Source organism: Neolamprologus multifasciatus, chromosome 5 (genome assembly GCF_963576455.1).
Source record: "Neolamprologus multifasciatus chromosome 5, fNeoMul1.2, whole genome shotgun sequence".
Taxonomy (NCBI): Eukaryota; Metazoa; Chordata; class Actinopteri; order Cichliformes; family Cichlidae; genus Neolamprologus; species Neolamprologus multifasciatus.
Window position 1 is genome coordinate 30,877,466 of NC_140443.1, and position 11,273 is coordinate 30,888,738.

The following is an 11,273-nucleotide window of genomic DNA, read 5'->3' on the forward strand; positions in this document are numbered from 1 at the left end:
GCCTGGAATGACATTCATTTTTTTTTGTTTTTTTTTTTGTTTTTTTTTTTTTTTTGCCTGTCCCGTTTGGTTCTTTTGCCATCAGAATTATTGTCTAAAGGCGAAGAAAGATGCCCAACGGATTTTCTTTACCAAATTGACCATCCCAGCTTTGCCGTAATGGTCCATTTGATTCACCTTTTATTCTTTATTTTATTTTCACTTGCTGAATACGGGACAGACTTGACTGGGGGAAAGAAAAGGGAGAAGAAAGAGGGGAAGAAAAACAGTTGAGAAGAGGGACGGGGGAGAAGGGCAAAAAACAAAAACCAACAGAATAAGCAGAAGAAAAAAAAAAAAAAAAAAAATACATATATCGATCACCTGGATCACCTGTTGAGAAAGAAAAAAGAAAACAAGCAGAAGAAAACGAGAGTAATACAATAAACCACATCACAATGATATATGGGAATATGACAGTAAATACTAAATATTAAACATTATTGTGCAGCACGTAAGATCGACAGCACAGTGTGCATTGAGGTAGGAGCCAAAAAGGGTGTAGTTTGTGTGTGTGATCACCCGTGTGTACACCTGTGAGCATGGACGCGCTTGTTTTCTTAAAAGGTTCCCTCATGTAATGATCTGCTAGAGGGTGTGGGGGGCCACTGCCCCGTCCTCCAGGGCATGAAGCAGGTATGGAGGAGATCAAAACCCCAGACATCCAGAGGCCCCCAGAACACAAGAGACCAAGGAAGACCAACAGAGGGGCAGCCGCGCCACTGTCCCAGAAAGAGCTGAGGAGAGTCCCAGATGAGGGGTCACCCAGCAGCCACGGAGCAGAAGCCAGGGGGGGCTGCAGTGACGTGCCCGTGAGCCCCGCCGGCAGCCAGCTGTGCCTGAGTGACCGAGCCCCAGGCCGAGAGGCCGGGGGCACCCCACCTCCGAAGTGGCCCAAGCGAGCCCCAGGCTCCAGGCCCCGATAAGCAGCCGCCAAGGAGTGAGCCGGTGTGTACCCGGACGCCCACCCCCGGACACAAAGAACCACCAACGCACCGACGTCTGAGGGAGTCCGCCCCCGGCAGGGGAAGTGGTGGGGGGAGATAGGCCTCCAAACCTTGGAGGGCCTGAGCTGTCCTCAGAGAGGTGGCATCTGATACCCAACCTGACATACAGACACAGACATACAGGCACACACAGATACAAACATCCATTCCCACCCTCATGCTCTCATATGCACTTACTCCACACTCAACCAACGTGGAGACAGACATAAAGAGACGCTGTACACACAATCACACTCCCCAAGCGTACTCTACGAACCGGGTCTAGGTACCCTTGCCCCTGGAGGGGGGAACTGCACCCAGACCCAGGTTGTGTTACCCTTTTCCCTGCAGTGGGGAGAAGCAGACCGCCCCGACTCCGCAGCAGCAGGGAGGCCCCACACTCCGGACCCCAGTCGGACGGCCAACTCCTCCTCCTAGCCCCCCTGCTCCAGCAGAAAGCAGAGAACGAGGGTGAGAGAAGACTCCTAACCTCCCTCCACCCGCTCATTGTAGTGTTGATGTATGTGTGTTCTAAGGTGCGTTTAAAACCCAGGAGGGCATGGAGCTACCTGCCAGAGAGCAGCAGGTAAGCGCATAGTCCCTCCTGCTAGCCCTCAATGTCTACGTGTATTTAAAATTGAGAGGTGGGCAACGACGCCGGGGGTGAGGTGTACACCCTGATGGTAATTGGGATTCCGTGTAGCGTGCCCACCCCCAAGATCCTATATTTATGTGTAATGAGAATGTGAGTAATGTGAATGTCTAAGTTGCGGGATAAAATTGAGGCAGAGGCAGCCAGAAGGGGACAGAGGGGGGGGGGTTACCTCCTCTGCACCCTGGTGACACACCCCCACTCCAAGGCCCTGCATGTGTGGGTGGTTGTGGTGGAGCGGGAAGAGGGAGGCAGCTGGAGATGGGGAGGGAAGGAAGGGAGGAGCAAGTGACCCCTCCCTGGGGCCAGCTCCCCCGCTGACCCCAGTAGGCACCCCCATACTCCGCGACCCACCAGGGAAGGGGGGCCCAGGCCCATCCGAACCGGGGCCCAGCGCAGCGGCGCCGCCCGGCCCCACAGAGCCCGGGGCAGTCCACTCAACCCCACAACAGAGAAAACTGCACCCACCCCATCATCCACTCATCTTCCAGACTACATAAGACAATAGACGCCCAGGCTGAGATCTTCCTCCACCTCTCCTGTATCTCCCCCTCTTGCAGAGAGAGTTCCTGAGAGAGGAAAGCCCCTGCAAGATGTGACAACCCCCCCCCCCACCAGTTGAAGAGCCCCCCAGCTGGCTCGGCGCACCGGCGGCACCCTGCGCCAGTGGCGGGCCCCCATATACCCACCGGCCCACAACCCCGGCAACACACCAACCAGGACCCAGGCCCCCGAGGCCCGGCCAGGGCCCCAGGCCAGAGCCGGAGCGCCCCCAGAACCTCACGCCCGTCCCGGACCCACCCAGGGGCAGCCAGGCTACCAGGTCAGTAACCCCCGTCCGTCAGCACAGACCCTCCCCTAGCCCCGCTGCACGTAGCCACGAGGAAGCCGTCACCTAAGAGCCAACAGAGCCCCTAATTGGCCATGACCGCTACCCCGGGTTGAGCCCCCCAAGGAAGATGCTAGAAGTAATAAAGGCAGAAAATGTTGCAAATGTTTGAATTTTTTTCTTTATGACATGAAATCAGGGTTGTTACCTGAATAAAAAGCACAATACTTTTCAATACCAAAATTCTGAAAACACAGTGGTATATTATTAATATTGTTTTTTTGTTTGTCTCTTATTGCAGCGTTTCTACCAGGGAAGCAATTCTTCTGGAACTGAAGGAAGCTGCATACGGCCAGAGGTTAAACAGGCCTGGAATGACATTCTGACACCTTCAGTTAATGAGCAATTAAATGTGATGGGCAGGTTAATTCATACTGTCAAATGAGTTAATTTCTCATGCCTTTACATCTGATGCCATGGTGATATTTACTCGGAAAATAAGGACATAGCCTGCTTACATCTTCAAAACCTCCCTTTTCCCTCATCGTCACTGTGATGCATTCAAGGGGCAGATGTAAAGTTGCGGTAACAGTACTTTAGCAATATGCTAGTAGAACAGAAGAGCAGCAAATGTAAACGGAGCAACGTTTTTCTACGTGGTAGAATGTTAAAGTGTGACTGAGAGAGAAGCACAGGACAAGAGAGGAAGATGAGAGATTTCCAAAGGTGAGGACTGCACGTGAAATTTTATAAACTAGAAATTTAAATCTTCTGTTTATATCTTGTTGAACTCAGTCGGCTGTATAAAAAGCAAAATCTATTATTATACGATTTATTTCTAACTAATTATTTTCCTTCTACACCCAATTTTAGATTTCTTCCACCTGCCAAATCCCACTTTAACTTTAAGTATTTCCTTGTACAACTGAAGAAGAAGAATGGTGCTCGCTAGCACAGGAAAACCAACATGTGGAAAATGCAACTAAAGTAGCTGCACTGGCAGCTCTGCCCCAACAAGTTGAGAAAGAGTCAGGTGTGATCTGGAGCCAGAGGTTGACAACCGATTCACAAATGGCAATATCCAAATCATTGTTTAAGGCAGGAAACACTTTAGTCTAACAAAATGCCTAAAAGACAGGAATCTAGATCTTTTTAACAATTTTTTAAACAAAGTTTCAGTCCAGTATTCAACAAAATCCAAAGTATTATCCTGTTTATGTTATCTGGAAATACACTTTACCATATTGACAGCTAGCGTTGCCCCTAGCTGCTACAGTCCATACGCTTAAATGTTTGTAATGACTAACATTAAATGCTTAAGCTAGCTTAATGATGCTAAAATTGCTAATGCTACAGTACAATACAGTACCCAGTCTACTTTTTTTTTTTTTTTTTTTTACAATTATTAAGTACATGGGGTAAATTTTGGTTTGATATCGAGACTCGTGCAGTTCTACTGATACTACCACAAACTACCAAATGTCTGGTACTTCTGGCATGCCTAAAATGTAATGTGATTAATTTTGATGATATTCAGAAGTCCATTCTGGAAAACCATTTAAATGTAACCACACAAATTTTAAACCACTGATCATCTTCGCCACTATGACAACCACCGCCTGCCCCTGAGGACACCGAGTGTCATCTTTCTTCCCGGTGTGCTCGACACCTGTTATAACTGTGCCCTGCACACAACCCCCATATCAGCTTTCCATCCAAGTCCAGTGTAGAGTGTCATCAAATGCTGTCCTGACATCATTTATTTCTAGTCCAGGTCTGATTCTGCAACTTGTTGCTTAGCACGCTTTTGTGAAGTGCTTAGTAAGCACACGGCTGATACAATAGCATAAAGTAGGTTAAAGGGTACTCTCACGTTGTACAAACCCAGTACACAAGCCACTTAGGAACACAATGCAACCTTGAAAATAAAAAATCCTCTAGATCAAAGTCGTATTTTTCTATTGAATTACAGGTTTTCCCCCTATGACGCAGTTTCCTTGTCATTGTGTCGCACTCCTAAATCTTTCCTGCATGTTAGAGCTAAAATGCAGACGCTCATCCATGTCTGAGAGCTCAGTCTGATCTGTCTGAGTGAACCAGCAGGATGCTCGTTTTCGGTCCACAGGGCAGGTGATAATTACTTCCCGCAGATCCCTCTAACCCACCCACCACCCCCTTTGCCCCCAACTCCTCCAGTTCCTCCCCTCATCCCAAGCTGCCATGGTGAAGGTGACCGCAGCTGGATGATTTCTGTCTTTCTAAACTGCAGGGGACGTGAACTGTGAGCAGCTAGTGTCTGCATGTGTATTAGCTGCAGCGGGGGCGTTGCTTTCCACTATTAACCCAGTACAAGAGGAAGCTCAGGTAACCCCTCTATTAATGATGAATGCTACGCTCTAGTGAGCGAGCACCTGCAGTATCCAGCCATCAATATATGCACTCTGTACGGCCACAGACCCACACAAAATGAATTTATAGAGATATGATTTGAAAGAAAAAAATCAAGCCAATTCAACAGGAAATTACTTTGTGAGGAGTTATGAGGGCATCACATATTCACAGAAGTCTCCAGTGTGTGTCTTTAACATGCCTCTAACCCTTCTGGCACTAAATGTGTGAAACACTCACATGGGGTTTTAAAAGCTGAGGAGTATTGATCATTGTGGGTATGAAGCTGTGGGGTATGTCTGCTTGGGAAGCACGGTTGCTTTTTTCTTTCCAGCTCCACCACCATGTACCTCTCCATTTGTGCCTGAGAGGATAATAATAGCAACTCAGGCCCTTTCCGTCCATCCCTCCGCCTTTACCTTACACACATTTGCCGGGCAGGGACTCTCATTCTGAGCATTCAGGCTTTTAAGCACCCGCCTTTACATCACCACCTCGCAGCTCTCCTAATGTGTAATCTGGGTGTAGTGTGTATTCAGGAGTGAAATACAGAGAAATGGGAAATGATTACAGGAGAGGGATTGTTGAATAGATAGAGAGAGGTGCACAAGCGGCATCATTTCAGGGAGAGTCACTCCCCTCCATGTCTCCAAAAAAAACTCACGGGCAAGCCGACAGCAGCAGCACAGATAGAAGGAAAGGTGGTGGAGGGCTTTGCTTTGTTGTTATTTTCATTTTCTCAGCCTCACAGCAATTATATTCTAGTCGGAAAACAGGCGATGATGAGGAGCAGGAGGAAGAACAGAAACGGGGGTGTTCACTTCTGGAGCGGAACTGTGCACCGAGCTGTTGGGTTCAAGGTTCCCTTAAATGCCCGAGGATGTGGCTGAAACTGGGAGGAGGAAGGCGCTCCTCTGCTCAGGTCTGCTAGAAGATCCACATCTCAACTGCACACCTGAGCAGCAGTACACAGTGTTATGATTCAAGAAGTCTTATGAATACAGACAGTTGGGAAAACCAGGAAATGTAAGTGGTTGGAGAGACATTGTTTAAAAATGGTTATTTGCCTATCCTGATACCAACGTGACATTCAAATGCCTGTCTGTCTATACCAGGGGTGTCAAACATAAGGCCTGGGGGCCAGAATTGGCCCGACAAAAACTCTAATCCATGAAGGAGTGCAACGATTTCCTGTTGATAAAGACTGTTCACTCCCATTGCCATTCATACTCCACCAAAGTAATTAAATAAGAGATAAATGAACAAAAACGTTATATTTTATTAAAAAGTCCTGATAGTTCATTGCACAGACTTTCCTACAGTCTGTGGAATCAACTATTGTGACTTTTTTCTGCAATTTTACTCATGGTGGCTGTATGTGGTTGACACCCCTGGTCTATACACTCAAAATAAATTAATAATAATAATAATAATAATAATAATAATAAATATCTGACTTTAACTAATTTCATTACACAAGTACAATCAGGTCAAATGAAATGTACTTAATTGGTATACATTCAGATTTTCTTTCATTATTAATTATTTGAATAAATAAATCTTTGATTTTTATATATTTCAGTTGCATTTTGCATTTTAAAATTAGGATGAAGAATCATTACTTTGAGTGTATGTGTTTGTATCTGGCTCAAATTAACAGCAACGCTTTTTCTTTAAAAATAATCAGATGATGTCAAAAAACTGGTATCCATAATTTATCTTCATAATTTCCCACATTTGTGATAAAATGAGTGAGTCCGCTCTAGCTTATGCATCTCCCCGGAAGCTTTATTAAGGACACCGGTTATTCCCGAACACATTTATGTGGGTTTTACTGTTTATCCTCTGGAATAAATGGGAACATTACTGACCCGCTTGCTGTTGGAATCATAGTAAAAATAATAATAATAATAATTCCACGACAGGGTTTTGCAGCAATAGAAACAAGTATTACTGAAACTGCTTCTTCTGTTCCTGTACACCCTCAGTTATTCTCCGAATTACACACGGTTGGCAAACATTGTCGCTGGCTGGATTATGACTTTCTTTGGATAAACAAAGCATGTACCAAAGAAACGTTAGAGGGAAGAGGATGAGGCTGACGGTGGATGAATAAAGCACTGGACTGTGACACCAAACAGTGGAGTGGACAACCTTAGATCCTGAGCAGAATCCTTTCATGACCCTTAAAGGTGCAGAAATATAACCATAAAAATGAATTAATAACACTTTTGGTGATACAAGTAAACAAATTGATGGGATTTTTGGCTTGCATTCACTGACACTTTAGTGATACTGCAACATTTCAGATGCCTAATTAACAGCACCTTGTCCCCCTATCTCTTTAGATACTGTTGGGACCCCTTGTTGTCATTTGTTAACTCACTGGGCTCCCGTACAGCCTGCAGGGTTATACTCCAGATAAACATCTTGTCAAATGAGGAAGTAGAAAAATTGACAGGACAGCGGTGTCACCCAGAAAGCAGGAGTTTGAATGTAATGCATCACAGCTAGTTTTTGGACTTAACTGGGAGTTTGAACTGGGAGTGGAGTGTATATACATTAGCTGTGTGTAAAAAAACAAAACAACAACATTATATAGCAATATCTAATAAAGATTTAAAAAAGGTGGGCTGTGCTATACTGTGCAAAAGTCTTCTGAAGTGGACCAGCTTTCTTATCAAGACGGTCGCAAACTGCCTGTTTCGCCCAATTTGAACACACTTATGTTGGTATAGCCATGATTTATTTTATCACAAATGTTACCCTTTTATTCTGTGCCTGTCCCTGGTTCAGTAGCCACTGATACGCGTGGGTAATCCGTGAATATAACCTTGTGTCCATCCTTTAAATAATTCATAAGGAGGTGGTCTTGAATGATGCATTTTTGGGGGGAATTTGTCCACAAACTGGGAAGGGCCGGCCCTTAAACAGATTGGAGCTTGTTTTAATGCAGTCTCTTTTATCTAAATGATATGGAAACAGACTCCCAGAGGAATACCAAACCCAGCTCAGATCCACTCTCCAAGGTTGATGCAAGTGTTTTCTGCTTTATTCTGAAGGGAAATAAACACACAAACAGAGTCTGAGCACACCGCATCCCTCAGCAACCAAGCAAAAACTATCACTGTACACATGTGGCATTTTTGGTACTGCAAATTTTGAAACTGGCAATTTAAGTGGGAAATTTTCCAGTGTCTGTGCTTTGAATGCGAAACTGTGGTCCAGACTCTTTGTTTTACTCAGGATGTCCTTTCTGAAAGGAAAAGAGATGTCTGCACACTGCGTAGCTGTTTCACTACCAATGAGGAACAGATTCCTGTTGACACAACTTTTCAGTGATTATGTTATGGAAAGAACTAGAGTCATTTACTGCAAACACTGGAGGACTGACACATTAGTGATAAAACATTTAGGACTAAATATTTTCACTAAACGTCCGCATGACCTCTTCATTCAAATGTCCTGGGGTCTGGCGATCTGAATAGATTTCCACTGTGAATATAGATTACTCATGACCCACAAACACAGAACTGAAAAACACTCCAGCGACTGACCTTTTAATTAGGCCTCAAGCACTCCGAGAGGTCTAATCAACAAACATTTTTTGCTTTAGTTGCTTTTTGACCCAACACTTGAATACTGTCAGATGATCAAAGGGCAACATCTATTTTATGTTTGGAATTTCTGCAAAACTAACTCTCGTTTTACAAATGAAGAATTCAGTTTCACTCATTTCCCGTTAATGCAGTCATTGAGACTCCAGACGTCCCTCATGCAGTAGCAATTAAAGGAAATGAGGAGATGCACAAAAACAATGCATTTTAAGGCCACGAATTCAAGCTTCCTTAAATTTAAAAGAAATATCTGAACACAAGTCACACAAGAGACTCTTCTGTGATTTGTTGCTTTAACAGAGGGAGAAAACAAAGTTAGCATAAACACAGAGATTCTGCTAGAGTTTCTGTAAACTGATGCCACCTACCACAAATTGGTAGCTACAAATTGTAAATGGCCGGCAGCATCTAAACATTTCAGTAAAATTATGTTAGCTAATGCTATCTAAGCATTGGATTTACATATGTTTAGTTGCAATGAGTGAAAAATGCATTCTGTACCTCTGAAGTGTTAAAAAAATGTCATGTCAATACAGTACTAATGCACTAATGCAGATTTTTGTTGGTACTTAAAGGATACTAGTTAAGATCAAGATGACACCTGCTCTGTTAAATATGTCGCTTTTACATACTTTACGTTAGTTTTATGATATTTTGTCTCAATCTCATGCCCTTGAAATACCTGATGTCCGCTTTTGCTAAAGGAGCAAGCAAAATTTATACTTCTGCATAAAATTTGGAAGAACTGCTGTTTACATCATCATGTCACATGGCACTCTTTGATAGTAAGTTTGATCTCCCAGTGTGGAAGACATCATCTCTCAGACCAGTCTGGCAGGATTTCTGCTTGCTGAAAGTGCTGGGTTGCATGAACCTGCATGGTGACTGTGTCACATAGTCTAACTGACAAATGTTATCATTCCAACCTATGAATGATTAGATGTGTGGGAAAGAAAAAAATGCTGATGAGCAACTTTTAACACAAAGCAGGTTCATTGAGGAGAGGTGAGAACACGTCAGCAGCTTAGGTCACACTGCACAGGTGGACTTGACGCGGTGTTTATTACTGTTTACCCTTTCAAAACCGGCCCTGTGGTTAAGGCTGTTAATGGACTCTGATGGGCAAATGACTCCTATGTGCCGAGGCAAGCGTTGGAATATTCTGCGACGGTTAATAGCTTTATTGAATCAGAAGCGCTGACCCCATTAAAAGCAGCTGAACATCCTAGACTAAAAGTCAACACAAAGCAGCGCTGCCTTTGCAGTTTGCCTCTGTATGTGAGTCAAAAGAGAAAGACAGGCAGCACATGTTGCACTCATGAGGCACAATTTCAATATAGTCACCTATACAAAGCAGCCCCATGCCTTTGTTTTGTATCACTCACACACTTCCAGTCACTGGGTTTCCTCATGCCAGAGCTGTATCATCACAAATGAATTCCACTTTAAGAGAAGAGAAACTCTTGCTTTGACTTCTTTTCTTATATAGAGAGGCACAGTTTAAAGTATTTTTGTTTTTCACCATCCACACACTTACACAATACACTCATATGAGACCCATACAGGATATCACGTGCTTGGATCACCATTGTTTGTTTTGGCCAGGAAACAGGATATTCACACACAGGAGAATGACCGGCTGACCACAGAGTACTTTAAGACTTTTACATTTAAAAAAAAAAAAAAGTTCACGAGTTCAGTTTTATGCTGACCTGACGGCGCACCACAATTGTTACTGACTGGGACACGCTAATCATTGACAACGTCATAAACACACCAGCAAGTCACTCGTGTTGACATGTCAACAGTTCAGCACCCAGCTGACACTGGGTCAGTAGTAGTCACGGAAAACGCAGGCGGGTTGCACAGTCATAGGATCCAGTCATAGTCACAGTCATAAGATTTGTGTTTTTAAACTTTTGCCACACAATGTAGTTTTTCAAAGAGTTGATGAAGTGTTTAATTTGCAAGCTTGGAGTATGGTGAAGAGCAAACATCTTGTCAGGTGTCACATGAGCACATACTGACAATCCAAGACAAACAAAACAAACGGTGTGGCTGCCAGAAAGCCTGTTACAGGTCCCGTCACGCTGTGTTTACATTAGATTATTCCAGAAAAACAAACGGTTCTAAGCGGCAATGTTCCCGTACAAACGAAACCGTTCTTACCGTATTTCTTTTGTTGTGATGTGATCGCTCCTACTTATTGTCTGTCCGCAGAGCGTCTGAGCGCACACCGGTCAGTTTGAAAGGACAAAAAAAAAGACGCGCTCCTTATTAAAAGCGGCCGCTTCTTCACAATGAGACTTCTTGCTAAAATGAGGAGCCGCTTCTGAGGAAGTCGTGCTGAAAAGTCCAGGAGGAGAAGAGGCTGCTGCCTGCTCGGCATAGTAACCTTCTGTGCCACACTCCACGAACACGGCGAGTCCCATCCATTCACACTCCCCGCCTCCTGCCGGCTTCCTCCTCCTCTTCGCTACCTTCCACTGATGCCCTGATGGGGCAGATGAATTTCCCACTGCTGCTGTTGGGAGCCAATAGAGAGGCGCTCTCTGCTGCCCAAATCCACTATTGCTCAGCGGAAGAGACAATTAAAAACAAAACACTGTATCAGAGTAAGCCCAAGATTAACTACTTTCAGTAATGGAGATTTAAAAAGCGATTCAGCAATTTATGTTCGTAAGACCGCTGTAATTTTAAATGTATTCCCTATTGCACCAGACTTAGCCAGTTTTAGTCCATTAGGCATAGTTAATCCCTTC

The 11,273-nt window shown here is 44.4% G+C and overlaps 1 protein-coding gene across 1 annotated transcript in view; it reads right to left on the reverse strand.

Moving 5' to 3' along the window:
• The window catches only part of frmd4ba (FERM domain containing 4Ba), a 47,170-nt gene extending 36,181 nt beyond the window's left edge, over positions 1-10,989 (reverse strand). The window contains exon 1 of the mRNA XM_085159617.1: positions 10,681-10,989. The gene's annotated coding sequence lies outside the window, so the exon portion shown is untranslated. The remainder of the gene's footprint in view (positions 1-10,680) is intronic.
• Between the last annotated feature and the right edge of the window lie 284 nt (positions 10,990-11,273).